The following is a 19,689-nucleotide window of genomic DNA, read 5'->3' on the forward strand; positions in this document are numbered from 1 at the left end:
GCCATTCACAACACAGCCCTCCGTAACACCTATAAAGGGAAAATGCATGCTGCTATAACCGCAGCTGGCAGATGTCCTGGAGATGGAGCATCAACAAATGATCTTCACAACCACCTGATTGATACGGCCACAAACATACTCGGCCTCGGCCGCAAGAAAAATCGGAATGGTTGGTTTGACGATGAATGTAAGCTAGCTACGGAACGGAAAAAAGCTGTATACTTTGTAACGTTGCATTCTCAAATAATGCGGAATTATCACGAACTCCGGCGAGCGGAGAAGCGATTTCACAGACGAAAAAAGGAAGCCTGGAAGGTCTGTGAACTCGAAAAGTACAGGGAGCAACCCCACCAGGCGCGCAAGTTTTACCAAGAAGTCAGCAGGATGAAGCCTTACACCCTTCGATCTACATCCTGTTGAGACAAAGAGGGATTTCCGACAGAATGGCCATATTGGAACGATGGTTTGAGTACTCTGATGAACTGCTGAGCAATCAGAATAACGGCGAGTTGGAGGTCCCAACTGAAAACGACCGATGAATACCACTACCATCAAGTATAGAAGAAACAGTGCGTGCAATTCATCGGCTTAAAAACCATAAGTCGCCAGGACCCGATGGAATTAAATCCGAATTGGTTAAATTTATAGGCGAACGATTACACCAAGCGGTGCATCAACTTATGCTCAAGGTGTGGGACAGCGAATCAATGCCTGACGATTGGCAACGATGCATTATCTGTCTCATACATAAAAAGGAGATATCACGCAGTGCAACTACTGGTCTACGCTAACGATATAGAAATCATGGAAAGAACAACACGAGATGTACAGTCTGCCTTCATTCAGATCGAACAGGCGGAGCGAGATCTTGGGCTGCACATTAATGAAGGCAAGACGAAGTACATGGTGGCAAGGTCAGCGCGGTTGTTGACTGCCAACAGAGCCTTTTCAGCTTACAAAAACTGTTTCGGTCGAAACGTTCACCATAGGGTCAAAGTTCTTACAGTACACGACAATAATCTTGCCAGTCCTCATGTATTCCTGCGAACTGTTCGAGAGAAGAATCCTCCGAAATATTGTTGGCCCCCTACATGAGAATGGACGATTCGGTAGCCCTACATAACGACGAAATCTATGAACGATACCATGACCATCTGGTTCTGGATCAAATCCAGCTCAATATGTTACGGTGGGCGGGTCACTTAAACCATATGGGTGTGGATGATCCAGCCCGGAAAGTCTATAAGGGCAATATCTATGATAGCAAAAGGAGAAGAGGCAGATCCTGCCTGAGATGAAGCGATGGCGTAGGTCAGGCCGTTAGACAGCTTTTAGGAATAGTGAATTGGGGGACCTCAGCGCTAAACAGAGGTATTTGGAGTTCCCCATTAAGCCAGGTCCAACCCGGAAACCGATTGTTGTAATGATGATGATGATTCTTTCTATCTTCTTTCTCCACCGGCGCAAGAACTAAGGGATCTGGTAGCGTCTGCACAATCAAGTGGTCTCGAACTCTTAATAGGTTGCGATGCGAATGCTCAACATATTTGTTGGGGCAGTAGCAAATGCAATCCAAGAGGAGAGAAGCTATTTGATTTCATCACTTCAACTGATCTCATGACTGGAAGCGTAGGGTACGCCCCCACATTCGTGGGACCGAGAAGAAGCGAAGTAATTAACCTAATAATCTGTACTTAAAAAGTGCTAGAGTTAATTACACACTGGCGGGTGCTAGACCAAGTCTCACTGTCAGATCACCGATACCTAGAATTCAATCTGACTATTGCGGACGAACAGTCTGCAATACAAAGACGGAATTCCAGGAAAACGGATTGGAAAAAGTTCAATGAACTTCTTGGCAATAAAGTACAGCGCAAGGCGACTAAGGACTCCTTTGGCGCTTGAAGATGAATTTGAAACTCTGAATTGCGCACTTTTAAAGTGCTATGGAGAGCCTTGTTCTATTTCCCAAGGCCAAAGCGGTAAAGTGGTTCCTTGGTGAAACCGGGAACTGCAAAAACTCAAGAAATCAACCAAGCGACTTCTGAGCCGTGCTTGCAAAAGTAATAAGAACGAAGACTGATTAAACTTCCGGAACTCACAGCGTGAATATAAGAGGCTCGTTAGGCGTTCAAAGCGAGACTCATCTGAAACGTACTGTGAGGAACTGGAAAGCGAACGAGACACTTTAAGGCTGTCCAAAGTCCTTAAAAGGGATGAAATCAGTACAGACTCTCCAACGATCCGAGAGAACTGGTGAGAGAAGTGATAGGGGCAGAGTTGACCGTTCTTGCAACTCCTTCCACACACAAGTGTTGCAAGGTGAACTGCAACACTGCGAAAGCGGTTGTTACCTATGAACATTTGAGAGCTGCCATACTGTCCTTAAAATACAGCAAGTCTTGATTTGGATTATGTACCTCTTAGCAGAAGGTTAAGGTAGTCTTCATACCGGAACCTGGGAAAAATGACTATTCTAATCCGAAGAACTTCAGATATATCAGCTGGGCTGGATTCTTGCTGAAAAGTTTGGAGAGATTGGTTGAGCGTCACATTCGTAGGAAGGCACTTGGCTGTGCTTGCTGTTGATCGGGATCTTGGAACGATGTGTTGAAATATACAACGTGCTGTTGATCTGATACACAGTTGGTGCCTCAGGGATGGTCTGTCAGTTAATCCAAATAAGACCACAAACACACAAAAAGGAGATGGGCTTTGTCCCCCTGAGATGAGGGGTACAACCTTTCAACTTTCTGGAGAAACTTTTCGTGTCCCTATCGGTGTTCATCAAGGAAGTACCCTCTCACCACTTCTTCGGAAGATCCAACGTCCAACGCCCTAGACACTGCTTCATGCAGATAATGTTTTCCTGGCGTCCCATAGCAAAAATGATTTGGAGCAACTTGTCCAAAAATGGAATGCCCGCCTCATGAAAAACGGCCTCAGATTGAAATTGAATAAAACTGAATTTTTAACCGCCGATCCACATGAAACAGGCACCATGAATCGTTTCAGCCGTTTCCGAATAAATCGGGTGTGAGACAGACAGACAGACGGGAACACGAACAGACGGACAGACAGACATTGAACCGATTTTAATAAGGCTTGGTTTCACATAAAACCTTTCAAACGACTTTCATTCTGGCTTAAAAATTACCGCTATAATATATTTTTTTACTGTGTTTATAAGAAACGAATCATAAGTAGCTTATTTGCACAATGAATACTTCACCTAGAACATTTGCAAAATAAGGAATTTAAAAACTGCGCTAAATACTTTGACATTGTAGTAACGACATTCACAAAGCTCATGATTTAATTTGGTGAAGGGTGTGATTTAATTGGAACTGTACATGCGTGTTTCTATTAGTGAAACAAGCTTGGTGCTGATTTGCACATGTAAAACCTTTTTAAACTTCTTGTGCGACGTTTACTTATTAAATATCCGGTAAATATTCGGAGTTGATGTTGCAGCCAATAGCAATAGGTGAAATTCGAATTTATCTTGATTATATGCTGCCAAGACTACAGATCGTTAGAAAGTCCATAAAAGGCTGTATTACAATCGAAAAACAAATCTTTGGTAAGCTAATTAAAGAAAAAATTTAATTCAAGCAAAATAAATTTGAGGGTTCAGTAAAAATTAAATGGACTTTTCCCAAATTTGTTCAACATCAAATTCAACCATCTTGTATGGTGCATAACTTAGTCAATAAAAGATGGAATTGAATCAAAAGTCGTCTCAGAAACATAGGCCCACTTTGTAATCAATGTGGATGCATCAGGGTTTCAAAAGCATTCTGAGTTGACAATAATTACGTCCCGAAGAACCCTTTGCCTCACCGATACATACACGTACAATTTTAATTAAGAATTAATTTCAGAATTCTCAGTCAAAATCTAGCCATTAAGGCTGTCAGCAATTGTGTCAAAAGTTTTTAAGACCACCACTTCAAATGAGGAATCGGAAATTTGAAAAAAATACATTGGGAAAAGGTATCCAATAAACGATGGTGCGACAATTCAATTTGAATCTAGGGCTGGAAGCATATTAGAGCACTTCATTTCAAGACCCAAACGGTACTCTAGAAGGCAATGTGGCCAAGTAAGCACACTTAATTATTATCCTAATTTGAATAATTTAAAGCTGAATCAACTGGTGTCTGACGTCCAGTCACAATACAAGTGCCTCTGCAATCGTCATCTTCTACACATTTCGACGGCCTAGCGTTCTAACCGCTATAACATTCGAACGCGAATTATACAAAGCCCAGTCGCTTATTGGATCCTCTTTTTGAGACTAGCAATAAAAAAAAATCTTAGAACCCTGACTGCATTTCAAGCGCATTCCGCTTTAAATTTTATTCGCTCGTATGGATATATAAAAGAACCATAGACACCTTCTATCTTATTTATCCATCAAACTTTTCCTGGCATATAAACGAGGTAATTCGGAAAAGACGCCTTTATCCATTGTACCCAAAAACTTGTTACAGCAGCAATTCCGTATTTCAACTCACTCGATTTCCTTTTCTCCTAAATAAAGAATTTCGACAGAAAGCGAAATATTTCTGTTTTCGATTAAACCATGATATCCTACACTCCTGCTACATATATTTCAAGAATAATCTATATTTTTTTTGTATTTCAAAGCAATTTTGCTCAGAAAAGTGCTGTTAAGTTGGTTATGGTTGCCTTTGATAGGCGAACATACAGTAATAGCGACTTGAAATTTGTACTGACTTAATGCCCCTTTAACGTTATACAAGTAGATACAGTTGTACATGTACACAATCGTTAATGAGAACATGTAATCACTTTTCTGTGTAGGGTCTGTGTGAAAGTCTAAGCTCATCTTCCAAGCAATAAAATGTTACGTTCACCGATAAGTCTATTGTGATAAGAATTCGGAATAACAACACAATTCCCGACTAGTTGTATGCAGTTTTCGGATTGCATTGCTGTCGTTCCAATCCGTTATAAATCAAAGAGGTCAAATGTAATTAAACAGACAATATACTAGTAAATGCTTTCTTTCTGGATTAAATGTCTTTTATGAGTCAGTAATGGGGAAGGGCAATGATAAAGTTTACTTAATTTCCATTTGCAAGAGATGGAGTTACGTAAAGTTGAGTAAAAAATGAGATTTCCTTTTCGACACATGAAAAGAAGTTGGTAATCAATTGAAATTATATAATGTGTTTACTGGGAAACAACTACCATCGTGATCTACCTACGAAGTTACAGTTAGCGTAAGCTGATTAGCTTCATAACTAAATTTGCTAGCTTCAGTTTTTTAGCTTTACCAATCAAATTTTTCTCGCGAGTTCTGGAATTCCTCGTTCCATTCACACATTATAAATCACAATAAAAAAGAAAAAGTTATTAAAGTGCAAAAAATTATCAAATTAATGAAATTATTGTTTCAGCCTTAGAGATCCCTTAAATCTCAGAAACAATTATTATGTCTATTACCAGATTGTCCTTTTAGAGGAATTGTCTGCGAAGAATGAAGGTAATCTGATCCCAAACAAGTCGTTAAACGTCAAAGCAAAATAAAGCACTTCAGGATTTCTGTGGAATCACAAATTAGCACCAAATCTTTGGAAGGGCATAGTTACATGGTATTACCTCCACCCACCTAACTTCCACAAGACGAATTAGGAACCATGAAGTTACACTTTCAATAGTCCTACATCGGGTTTACACGATTGATAATTGTCAGTTTTGACAAACTGAAACAACGCTACTACATAAAATTTTATAGATAACATAACGGGAAATTGATAAATGCCGTAAATTCACCAAACTAACAACTAGTAGATATTTACTAATAATCTGCGAGCTTTTCAGTACTGACCAAGAAGTTTGAAAATGCCACTTCTCACACTATCACGATATCATTTTGGGGAATTTATCGTTCGAGAGTATTTCAAGCTTGGGAATATTGTTGCCTTTAGCTCGCCATGATACAGCGTATTGTTTTTGTAAATGCAACGAAAGCTAATGCTCTTTTTTGAAATCTTGCCAATTATTGCCTTCTTCCACTACTGGGATCTTAGATTCCTAGAATTTACGCATGAGGGGAAGTAGTAACACTGTAGAAGCGACCTGGTACCGCTTGAGTGCGTTGAAATATTATTTCACTTCTCTTAGGAGAAGCAATTTATATTACGGTGAGTAGTCATTTCATCCACAAGAGGTCGAATTTCACCGGATATTACACCGTTGAGAACCGTGATGATGTTCTTTCCTCCTCTTAAGCTCTGCGTCATCTTCATCGACCGTTAATATATTTGACCAGACCATAAATGCAATGGCGACCACCTGCCAATTTAATTCCTTGCGCTGGTCTTCTGGCGTTCCTTCGCAACATCGTTGATAAATGCCAGGAGAAAGAACGCTTGTGATGGCGACTCATTGCTCATCAAAATTTATCGATTTGCTGTTCAACATGTCTCGCGTCTGGTTATCCACCAAATTTTCAGAATTTATTCATCATCATCAACGGCGCAACAACCGGTATCCGGTCTGGGCCTGCCTTAATAAGGAACTCCAAACATCCCGGTTTTGCGCCGGGGTCCACTAATTCGATATTCCTAAAAGTTGTCTGGCATCCTGTTTTTATTAATTTTTATATAAAAAAATTCAGAAAATTACATTATTTTTATCATAACTCCGTTATTATTTGTCACACTGACTTCTATCATAATTCATTTTAAAATTCTTCTCAAGCACCTTCAAAGAACTTTGCACCAATTTCTACTAAGTGACTAATTTTAATTTTTCTTTTAGGCATCACGAATTTAGGTTTAAGGAGATTAACTCAGTCCATATTGCACGTACAAAAAAAAAAGATTAATTTTTTTTGTTATTTAGTATGCTTTGTTTCTGCTTAATATCATTTCTACATGACATGCATGGTTTTTGAATTATTTGCGAAAAATCGTTAGAAAATATATTTTTTTTTTCGATGAAAAAACGGCATGTTTAAACATGAATTACTGGAAAACTACTACTTGTACGAAAGATTTTCACAATTGACCATTGAATCTCAGAGGGGGGTGCCAACCGCACACAAAAGTAATCAAATCAAACATTTATTTTGCAGGAAAAGGATTATTTAGCAGAAATCGGCATTTCTATGCTAAACTCTCTTGAAAACAACCTCTATATGTAACCCATCCAAAACATTTAGCACATTATAAAAGTTCAGGTAATGAAATTAAAACCCAAAACACTTGCTGCCTTACACAATGTAATCGACGACGCACGGTAAAATAAACTTACATCACACCATTTGCAGAATTTCTCATAGGGTTCAATCGCTCACAAAAAGTAAAGTAGGCCGCAAAAGATATCGCAAAATAAGATGAGAATGATCATTTACATACTTTATAATAAGAAATAATCATAAAAGCATAAAAGATGACTACGCATTAGAAGTGTGAGAAAAATCCTATTTTTCTAGAATTGAAGTGCCATTTAAAAAATTCCATTTCCATCCATGTTCTCAAAAATGTATATTTCAATTAAATATTTTCACTAACTTCCCTACAAAAGAACGCTTTCATTTGAGGAATTACAAAGAAAAATCAGTTAATATAATTTTTTCAAATGTTCGCCATTGTACATCCGGGACTCAAATACAAATACAAATATAATTTTAAAATAAAATATTCGATGATAGATTCAACAATACAAAGGGTATTGTTGACAAAGGTCATAGAAATTTTATATTTCTCATCAAAACCGTATAAAGCGCTATGTACAATTTTGCTGAGAACTACATGCTTGCCATATCCATATATCTAGTAGAATGGAAAAATTCTATCTCAATTTCTACTGCATATTGCACTCCAATATTTTCCATCTATATTAAGCAGTTTGAAAGTACACGCACTTGCATTCGAGGCTTTCGTACCACCATATCGATGAACCGTGAATTCGATTTGATATCGAGTGATTATCTCGTAACATTCTCAAACCACCAACCAATCTTTGGCGAATCAAACAAACTGATAGGATAATGAAAAGGAAGAGCATTTCTTTACACTTACAAACATGTCGGTAAAATCAAGCCTCGAACTCGAGAAAACCATACATTTCTTTACCGAAGTGTTGACATAAGCTGCCCTGCATGTTGCACCGAAATTGGGATGTCAAACTTCAATTCAAAGTGTCAAATGTCAAAAAAGAATCGCGACGCTATACGAAAGAGACGAGAGCGGAAGACTGAATGGCACCAATTTAGATTGCAGAATTGGAAAAAAATGAGCAGCAGATAGAAAACAAAACGTATTGAAAACGGAGAAACATGAGCTTCCAGAATGCCTCCTTGAAAATTCAAAGTGCCGAAAACTAGAGATTGATTTTTCAACCCAACCCATAGCTATCGAAGAAAGAACGCTCACTTTCGATTTCTATAGATACACCCTAACCGATTCTTTTAATCTAACAACGCTCTTAGGGTGAAGCTAATTACAGGCAAAGTGAACTGCCCTCGTCCGACAGACATATCTTTTTAATAGTAGTTGGAAAGTCAGAAATTGTCGCAAGTAATGACAGTCTCCTACCCCTCAGCCTGGTGGTGGAGCAATGCTTTTGCGAGAGATTCCGCTTCTCTCACCAACGGAATGGTAGTTTTGAGTATTTCTCCTTGCTCGCAATATTCGCACTTGGTGCGTGTGTAAACTTCCCGCAGGTCGAGGCAGAAGCGACTTGGTTTTTCTTGAGGTCCGTTTGTTCCCAACCAACGGAACTTTCACCGCTGGCGTTCCCCTCTCGTGGAGAGTTCGAAAAAGCCACGAAGAGCGCCGGCGGCATTACCAACATTCGAAATTTGTTGCACCACATCACTCCGCCCCCAAATGAAACCTAGGGATTTCAGCAACTGAACCTGGAACTGCGTTCCTCATCATTCCGCGAAGCGAATGTGACGTTGTTTTTGGGGCCCACACGGGCTTCGGCCTAGATAAGGAAACCGCCTTTTTGTGTCCTCCGATCTCGAGCTGGAAGAAATGATCTCCCGGCTCGAGAACACGATACGGGCCTTCATATGGAGGCTGTAGCGGCTTCCAGACGGCATCCATCCTGACCAGGACGTGCGTGCACGTGTCCAGTTCCTTGGGCGCGCAAGCAGGTGCGGACGAGTGTCGTGTGGGAGGTGTGGCTTTGATGCGTCCGAGATTGTCCCCCAGTAGGCGCAGCAATCCCGACTCTGTGAGACCCGATCTCTTGTCGAAGACCGGATCACTTGGGAGCCTTGAGTCCTCACCGTATACCAGCTCCGCGGGGCTGGCAGCAAATTCCTCTCAGCGAGTTGTTCGTAGACCGAGTAGGACGAGAGGCAAGACTTGAGTCCAGGACGGATCGTCGCGTGCAATAATGACGGCTTTCAGCGTCCGGTGCTAGCGTTCTAGCATCCCATTGGATTGCGGGTGGTATGCAGTAATCCGCTGGCGTTTGAAACCCAGGAGTTTGCCTAACTCCGAGAACTGCATTCTCTGGTCAGTGATGATCACTGCAGGGACGCCAAAGCGAGGTATCCAGTCTCGACAGAGGGCTTCGGCAAAAGATTGCGCCGTAATATCCGTCAGAGGTATTGCCTCAGGCCACCGCGTAAACCTATCGATGATTGTAAGGCAATACCTGGATCCGAGCAAGTCTCGCAAAGGGCCTACTATGTCGAGGTGTATGGTGTGGAGCCGTTTGTTAGTGCGGGGGAATGAAGCCACTTCTTTCCTTACATGCCTGGAGACTTCACACTTCTGGCATGCGATGCACTCTCCGGCCCAGGATTTGACATCCTTATGCATGGAGGGCCAGAAGTATTTTTCGATGACAAGCCGATTTGTTGTCCTGATGCCTGGATGCGTTAAGTCGTGAACCCCGTGGAACATTTCATTACGAAAGGTGGCCGGAATGTATGGCCTGGCTCCATATTAGTATGATTTTACTACAATGAATGGATCGGGCAATTTGTTTTCATTGTTTAGCTGAATCAGCATTCGGATTGTTGTTTTTTTTATTCAATGTGTAACCTACTCATCTAAATATCCTTCTCATTATTATACTTATGTGAACGTCAAATTACGGATAACCAACTGGAGATAATTGATAGCCGATGAATCGATGCATCGACCACACCTTACATCTTTCAGAAATGAATTATTATATAACTACAAAGAGAGGCAAATATGAACTTATCTAAAATCGGAAGCTCGGCGCTTCAGCTTTGAAAGTTTTTGTATTTCCTCTGTAAGAATATTTGAGTGTACATTTGCCCCATTAGGTCGTAATGCTTATTTATTTAGTATGTCACTTTAGAGTGATACTGAACTTCAAATTCTCAGATTGCATTAAATTTGTTAGTAATGGTGCGATTTTCACTAAAGTTGCTAATATCATCCTCTATTCCGAACCATATGCATATATTACCACAATTCTAGGATGAACTTAGGAAGGGTTTTCAGTCAAAGGTATTTTGAAGCCTAGGACCTGTCTAGTCGCAGCTTCTTATGTAGTAGTAGTTTCGAAGAATGAACCCATCAAAGAAATGATTACTTTCCAGCCCCTGCACTCCCCCCTTTTGCATCAAATTTCAGCTTTGGAAAGCACTAATCGAAATCTTTCATTTGGTGTCTCATATATATATTCACTATAATCGGTAACAAAAAGTTGTACATCCCCTTCAACGTAGTATAAAATGATGTTACTCACTGCATGTAAGGGAGTTTGTAGCATCTACCTTCCCACCAAATTTCGTGCCACTAGAAGCAACAATTTCGGAGAAAGTGCCTTTAGCAGAAGGCGGACGGATGGTGAACATTGATGATAGCTCGCTAAATGAACGTTAAGTGAATCAATAAGTGAAATCAATAAGCGAAACGAGTAAAACTCGCAAACTAAATTGGCTGAAAGTGCGAGAATAAGGGGTTAAATGAAGTGGGGTTCCTTATGCGAAACTCGTTTATATTGCAAATTTTCTCTGGGCTGTCGTTCGTTTGATATATTGACGCTGCTAGATGATAACGTTGAACAATTTACATAGGAAAAAAGCCGCATTGTTGAGCGTAGCCATGTAGTAGGGCACTTGCTCGTGGGCTGGTGGACTTTGGTTTGATCAAATATGAAAAACTCTTCTTTTTTAAGGTTTCGTAAAAGAAGAGTGCAATTTTTTTTCTTCATGAAAGGTCTTTTCGATGCAAATATTAATTTTGGAACTGCTTGCGAAGGTACATTATTTCAAGAACCCATCCTCAGAAACTACCCAACTGAAAAAGCTGAAAAAAAAACTGAAAAAAACTGGTTATACATGCACGTGGTATCTAGACCTCCAAATATTCTTCGTTTCGATATCTGCTCAAATAAAGTCAATAATAGTATACTGGAAATTTTTACTGGAAATCCCCTTTAAATTCATCCTAGATCAGTAAAATAGAATTGAAGATATGAAGTCACATATTGAAAAGTTTGGTTGAAATCCTACTATTATAAGTGAAGTTATAGTAGGTCAAAGTGTCCCTTTCGCATGAAATTACTACTGCTTAATAGTCCAGTCAGCTTTCAACCTCCGAGTTCTTTCAGTTAAGACCGATTGACATGAAATTTGTGGTCAGGGTACGACATAAGGAAATCGATTAAATGGTCAATTCTAAGGATGTTGTTTGGTGAAAATTTTTCGTACAAGTAGTAATTTTCGAGTTATTTATATTCAAATATGTTTTTCATTGAAAAAATGCATGGTTTTCAACGGCTTTTCACAAAGAACTCGAAAATCATGCATTTCATGTAAAAATGATATTAAGCAGAAACAAAGCATATTAAGTAGCAAAAAAGAATGATTTTTTTTTATTTTTTGTAGGTGCAATATGGCCTGAGTTATAGCTCGTCAAACGGAAATTGAGGACAAGGGAAAAGGATGAAAGTGGCTTTAGTGAGTAACGGTCTGACATAATTGAAGACAGGAGCCATCAGTAGGTTTTGAATTTTTCCAATTTCCAATGATGATAAAAGACAAACCGATTTTAATAAGGTTTTGTTTCATACATAAGGTTTTGTTCTACACAACACCTTAAAAATAGAAAATTTTGTTTAAGAATTGAAGGATTCCTAAGTCCACTTAATGGCGGACCGGGCCAATTGGAAAGCAACACGCTTTCGCGGTTGTGGTTGCCTTGGGCAAGCAATCAAGATGTAAAATTTAAGACTTGCGGTTTCGTCCAGGGCAGAGGCAGAGGGTTCTGTGGATCACAATCGGAAAAGCATGTTGCTTTCCCTCTGGTCAGGTCCGCCAGTAAGTGGATGGCAGACTTAGGAACCCCTCAATTCTTAAACAATATTTTATTTTAGCCTCGGCCGGCTTAGACCTGAAATTTTAGAAGGCGAATTTGTGTTCATTATAGTTCATAAACATGACGTGTTTTTTAATTAATAAATGGGAGCAAATACTTGTACCACTTCGATCACGCTGCTCCCAGCGCAGAAGTGAGGCAGCGTCTGACGAGTTGCCTCTGCCCTGGACGAAACTGCAAGTCTTAAAAACAGAAGCTAAATTGGATTAGTAGGAGTGCCACACAGTGGTAATGTTTGACTAAGATTGTATTCCTAGAAATAAATATTTGAATCTATGGCAGATTTGCGCTATCTGTGAAAATTATCATAACATAGTGAACATTTGATTTGCTCGTTATTCGATAATATTATCCACCTATAATTTATTGAATATAAGTAAAATTAATAAAAGCCATTAAATAACTTTGGAATACTTCCATGGAATATGGGTTTCGCTATAATTTCCAGGCCTCCGTGGAAGTAGTTATTAATAACTAACAGGAAAATCTCACTTTCATTCTCATAAATGTCATTACCCACTTGAAAGTATTCACTGTCTCGATTTTTTATGGTACATCTCCCAAAGTTTCAAATAAAACTCTCTACTTCTAAGTATACATCTATGAAACTCATCAACATCTTCAAGGATTCGTAAAATTAATCAATTAAATTAACAACTGCATCATGCAACACTATCTGCTGTGCTGTTAAGAAAGTCGTAATTCACACCAATCCATTTCCTTCCGCTACTACAACAATTTGCGTATATGCATTCAAAAAAACAGATTCATCCGTGTTTCATTCATGTAGAGTTTTAATAAAATTCTGATTTACATTTAAATGAAATAAACGATAAAAGTTATCGCAACCAAATGAAGGAAACCAAGTAATAATAAGGTCATCATTGTGATTCATGAGCTACAGATGTTTTAATTATAAATCCATATAAACGTATATATGTGAAAATGAGTAACCAATTTTCTATGAATTTCAACACAATAGAATGAGGTTACCCAGAACAACGACTCTTGTACGCGAATTCGATTCAAAAGATAGTAAAGTGGGACTAGCAGGACAAAAATTGCATTTTAGGAGAATAATTTCGGCATTGAATAAAGAATCATTCGCAGTGGTGCAAGGAACCTCAAAATACAGAATTCATAAAGTGATTAACCTCAATGTTATTTTAGCAGCAGCCTAATTATAGCAATTCAGATAATTCCAATAGCAATTTCAAGGAGAAAAAGCATTAAAACCGGATTCCCTTCTTGTGTAATTACTTTTACTATGCGTTTAGATCTCCCCCTCGGACACCACCTTGTCGTGGTGGGGGAGCCTGTAGTAGTTTACTACTACACTAAGGGTGTCCAAAAATATGAATATGGAAACGATGGATTTAAACTCTCCAGGTGGTAAGAAGTCACAGACTTCGAATCCACCCGCGACCATGAGCAATCATGTCGCGGCCGAGGCGGGGAATTTGGAGGCCTCACCACATTCATATTCGCCTACAGATCAATCTGTAGAAGGCATGCTTTCCGACTCAGTGGAAAGTTTGCACTTGGTGCCTACGGCGAAGTTAGCCAGAAAGGAAAGTACGGAAACTTTCAAATTGGGAGAAACTGGAAATCCGACTACGGCTGAATTCTGCCTGTCAGAACCTTCTCCTTCATCCTTACCAGGAAGAGCGGAAGAACGGGAAGCTGGTGACGTGGACACTACTGGTTTAACGCCGGTGTGTGGAAATGGATCCAAGCGGTGCGGACACCGTGAACCTGGAAAGGCTCGAAGCCGACGGCAGAAGAGAGCACTGCGAAGGAATATGAAGCACCTTGGGAATGAGGACATGGACGTGGCTGTACCACTAGGCGCGGTAACGCCCAGAGAAATCGGACACAAGGAAGCGGAATCTCCGGCGGAAGGTGGGGATAAACTGGAAACCCCGGTAAGATCCACACTGGACGCACCAGACTCTTCTGTTAGCGACAATAGACTAAGTTTATGTCGAAAAACATAAAGATTGGTCAAATCAATCTGCAGCATGCCAAAGCTCCCTCCTACCTGTTGACAGCGAGAATGACAAAGCTGCAGGATTTCCCCTATATCTTTCTGGTGCAAGAACCGTGGGTTCGATTTAACAGAATCTGTGGCATTGGATCAGTAAAGGGGGCTAGGACCTTCTACGACGAAAGATCCATAAGACCGAGAGCTTGCGTCCTGATGTCAAGACGGTTAGAGGCAACTATGCTGAGACAATATTGTTCCCAGGACTTAGCTACGGTCATCATACAATACCAAATAAATGGCGAGAGGAAAAACATCATAGTTGCCTCCGCTTATTTACCCTATGATTCTTTGTATCCTCCACCGACGCAAGAACTTAGGGATCTGGTGACGTATGCAGAATCAAGTAGTCTCGAACTCTTAATATGTTGCGATGCGAATGCTCAACATATTTGTTGGGGCAGTAGCAAATGCAATCCAAGAGGAGAGAAGCTATTTGATTTCATCACTTCAGCTGGTCTTATGACTGCAAACGTAGGGTGCGCCCCTATGTTCGTGGGACCGTTAAGAAGCGAAGTAATTGACCTAACAATCTGTACCCCAAAATTGTTAGAGTTGATTACACTCTGGCGAGTGCTAGACGAGGTCTCACTGTCAGATCACCGATATCTAGAATTCAATCTGACTATTGCGGGCGAACAGTCTGCAGTACAAAGACGGAACCCTAGGAAAACGGATTGGGCAAAGTTCAATGAACTTCTTGGCAATAAAGTACAGTTCCCTAGGCGACTAAGGACTCCTTTGCTGCTGGAAGATGAATTGAAAACTCTGAACGGCACACTCTTAGAGTGCTATGAAGAGGCGTCCTATTTCCCGAGGCCAAAGCGGTAAAACGGTTCCTTGGTGGAACCGAGAACTGCAAAAACTCAGGAAATCAACCAGGCGACTTCTAAATCGTGCTTGCAAAAGTAACAAGGACGAAGACTGGTTAAATTTCAGGAACTCACAACGTGAATATAAGAGGCTGGTGAGGTGCTCGAAACGAGACTCCTTTAGAGCGTACTGTGAGGAACTGGAAGGCGAAAGGGAGACTTCAAGGCTGTGCAAAGTCCTCAAAAGGGATGAGTCGGCCAAGTTGGATTCTCTTAGAAAACCCGTCGGTACTTTCACGAGCTCCAGACTGGACTCAGTACAGACCCTCCTGGAAGTACACCACCCGGGAGAACGGGTGAGAGAAGTGGTAGGGGGAGAGTTGACGGTTCTTGCAACCCCTTCAACACGCAAGCGTTGCAAGGGGAACTGGAACACTGCGAAAGCGGTTGTTACCCAAGAAAAGGTGAGAGCTGCCATACTGTCCTTTGAACATTTCAAAGCACCTGGCATGGATGGCATCTATCCGGCAATACTAAAGGAGGGTATGGAGCATTTAGAGCGACCTCCAAGGAATATTTTTCGAGGATGTCTTGCTCTGGGCTAAGTGCCTTCTTCTTGGCAGCAGGTTAAGGTAGTTTTCATACCGAAACCTGCGAAAGATGACTATTCTAATCCAAAGAACTTCAGACAGATCAGCTTGACTTCATTCTTCCTGAAAGGTTTGGAGAGACTGGTGGAACGTCACATTCGTGGAAACGCACTTAGGTCACACCCACTTAATGAAAACCAACATGCTTACCAACGTGGAAAGTCCTGTGAGTCTGCTCTTCATTCTTTGGTCACAAAGATAGAGGATGCAACTTTGAATGGTGAGTACGCGATGGGGGTGTTCGCGGACATTGAAGGGGCTTTTGACTGTGCGCCTTTTCAAAAACTTTGTGATGCCGCCAGAGTGTAGGGTGTTGATGATGCTTTAATTAAGTGGATCCATGCTATGCTAACGCAAAGATTGTTGTGCGCTGAGGTAGGGGTCGATCGCTACCTGACTACAGAAGCGACGAAGGGCTGCCCCCAAGGAGGTGTGTTTTCGCCGCTTCTGTGGAGTATGCTGATCGACTCACTGCTTTGCGAACTGCAAAATTTGCCAATACACGCTCAAGCTTATGCTGATGATGTGGCTGTACTTGCTGTTGATCGGGATCTTGGAACGGTGTGTAGGAACACACAGCGTGCCGTTGATTTGATAGACAGCTGGTACCTTAGACATGGTTTGTCAGTTAATCCAAATAAAACCATAATGGTTTTATTCACAAAAAGGAGAAAACTGGATGGACTTTATCTCCCTGAGATGAGGGGTACTACCCTTCAACTCTCTGAAGAAGTGAAATATCTGGGGGTCACTCTAGATAAAAAACTTCTTTGGAACAAACATGTAGAGGTAAAGATGAAACGAGCTCTCACAGCTTATGGGCTGTGCAGACGGACCATTGCCTCGACATGGGGACTCAGGCCTCATGTGGTAATGTGGATATACGTTACCATCATTAGGCCGATGTTCGTATATGCATCCGTAGTGTGGTGGGTTAAGATGAGACAAAAAGGTTTTCACCGTAAACTAGACGCACTGCAAAGAACTGTTTGTCTGGGTATCACTGGTGCCATATGCACGACATCCGGCGCAGCTCTGAATGCACTACTCAATTTGCAGCCCCTGGATATATTTATTCAAAGCACTGCAATGAGAGCAGCTCATAGGCTAATTCGATTAGATCTATGGGAAAACAACGGATGTGGGGGGCACAGAGCATTGGAAGAGTTACTAGGAGGACTAAATCCAATTCTTACAATGCCTTCCGATTCTCGTGTCCCCATACATCTGTTTGGTAGAAGATATGTAGTTACCCTGAACCGTAGAGAGGACTGGGAAGACCCAGAGGAATGCGTGGCGGGATATACGGAAGTCTTCTACACCGATGGCTCAAAAACAGAAGAGGGTTCTGGAGCCGGAGTCTACCTCTCGAATAAAAACGAGAAATGGGCTTTTCCTTTGGGACAATATGCAACGGTTTTTCAAGCCGAAGTTTATGCGATCCTAAGGGTGGCAAACTGGGTGATTGACGAGCGGTTGAAGGGCAGGCGCATCGCAATCTGCAGTGACAGTCAAGCTGCACTGAGGGCATTGAACAGTCCTTTGATCACCTCGAAAATCGTTCAGGAATGCAGAAACCGTTTGAACTCTATGTCTAGATTCAATACGGTAGAACTACTCTGGGTACCTGGTCACTGTGGCATAGAGGGAAATGAAATCTCGGACGCTTTAACGAAAGAGGGGTCAATCTCCCCTATGCCGGGACCGGAGCCAGCAATTCAAAAACTGGCAACAAGTTTCCCATAACGACAGGTGGCAGAGCTTAAATGCTGCTCGACACACCAAACTTTTCCTGCTAGAACCCAACATACGTCCCGCAAAGTTTATCCTGTCGAAAAGCAGGAGGACTTGCAGGTGTATTGTGGGCATTCTGACAGGCCATAATGCACTAGCTGGGCATATGTTCAGAATAGGAATTACCGAAGATGATACGTGTCCCTCCTGTAATGAGGAAGCGGAATCTACGGAGCATTTCCTATGTGAATGCCCCGCCTATGGACGCATCAGGCATCAGATCTTTGGTACCGATGTCCTTCAATTGCGACGGGTAGCATCACATCCACTAACGGAAATCCTGCGATACGTTAACGAATCCGGAATATCCCGTTAGACGGGGGAGGCGAGTACAATGGGCCAACACGGCCTGAGTGCTCAGAAGCTGTAGCTTCTCCCCCACCATACACACACACACACACATGCGTTTAGATGATCATTTGGTGAAGGTTGGCATTTAATTAATACATAATCCTAAATATAGGACACTGACATATAATAATATGCCAGCGTTCTACCTACAATCTTTAATGATTTGAAGCGAAATAGATACCCAAAATACAGTTGATTTCCGTTAATCAAGGGGCCAGTAGTATGTTAGATATAAGCGGTAGCTTTTCCGGCAAGACTGCCCTATATCTTATGCTAAAATAGCATAGAAATTATGTATGGCAAATTTTTCAAATGGAGCCTGTATAAAGGTGCATAATTCTTTGAATTCGTTTAAACAGCCTTGTTCAGAGAATGCAGCATCTATCTCCAGATCGTGTCAGTCGCTTTTCCACAAAAAATCGGTGACTGTGCCGTCGAAGTTTGGGAGTAACCATCACCACCAACACCGAGAAATTTTTAAGGTCACAAGCTTTACGGGGAAGATGTGATATCGGTTTTCTAGAAAGCACATGAAATTCCTGGGGGTTTAACCTGAGAACCTATCGTGTAGGCATAATCCCACAGTTCTCTTCGTACGCGGATTGATTTGGCGAGCACAATCAGATCCCCACAGTGACTAGCACAACGGTACTGGTTTATACTGAACGTAGACTCAGCATTCATACCATTGACCTATCAAACACCTCGACCGGAACTAATGAGTCCGGCCCCGAGCTCTAAGGCGCAACTCCACGCTTTGAACCGATAAGGAGCTCTACTTGTAATTTAGGCGCAATGACAATTACCATAAAACTCCCACGAGGAAATCTATCGCAAATTATCAGGTCGAGATCACATCCAGTAAGGCCATATTACCAAATAAACTCCGCATTTGCAGACTCGGGTCTGATTCTCCGCCTCAAACACGGGGAGACGGCACTTGTAGGAAGCACAAGAAATTAAAGCGACCGAGAAGAAAAGACAAAGCAAGCTCCGAGCTGCAGTCCTCCTTCACCAGCCCAACGCACCTGTACTCAAAAGAAGTTACTACGGTCGCAAATGGGGCTTTGAATTCTTTTAGTACCCACTTTTTTATGACAAAGCTGAATCTCCATGATTATGTAGTTATTTACTTGTACTTCACCTTCACTATTCTGTGTTTGATTCACAACTAATATTCATTTATGGTTTTTTTGTAGCTAGACGCATACCCATACAATATATGAACGCCCTAACTGCCATAATTTCAAAGTCATCTAGACAAATGTGGCACCTTCTAGAAATCTGCTCTATACAGGAGTTAGAACTAGATTCGCGATGCGAAACGATGCAGTTGAAATCTTACTGGTGACAGGGATTTGTATCATGACCATATTTTATCACCATCACTAACTGCAAAACCGTTTCCTATGAGACCTTTGCACCTCAACATTGGCTGTTGATTACAGCCTTATGCATCAAGCTATCGATAAAAAAACGTGTGGAACGCACGAGCCCGCTGCAGATTAAATGGTAGCACTTTCGTGAGAAAAGGAAAGAAGCGATCTCACTTATGCGATTACCAATCATTACGAATGTTGAAGAATCGTGGAATCAAACTAAAAGCGCAATCCAGAAAGTGGCCTGTACAATTCTCGGGGTCACCAAGCCTGGTAAGCGATTCAACAAACGAGATACTTGGT

At 41.3% G+C, this 19,689-nt stretch overlaps 1 protein-coding gene across 1 annotated transcript in view; it reads right to left on the minus strand.

Moving 5' to 3' along the window:
• Positions 1-19,689, minus strand: part of LOC119658720 (protein gustavus) — a 293,290-nt gene that overhangs the window by 216,809 nt on the left and 56,792 nt on the right. The gene's annotated exons all lie outside the window — the stretch shown is intronic.

This window comes from Hermetia illucens, chromosome 1, assembly GCF_905115235.1.
Source record: "Hermetia illucens chromosome 1, iHerIll2.2.curated.20191125, whole genome shotgun sequence".
NCBI lineage: Eukaryota > Metazoa > Arthropoda > Insecta > Diptera > Stratiomyidae > Hermetia > Hermetia illucens.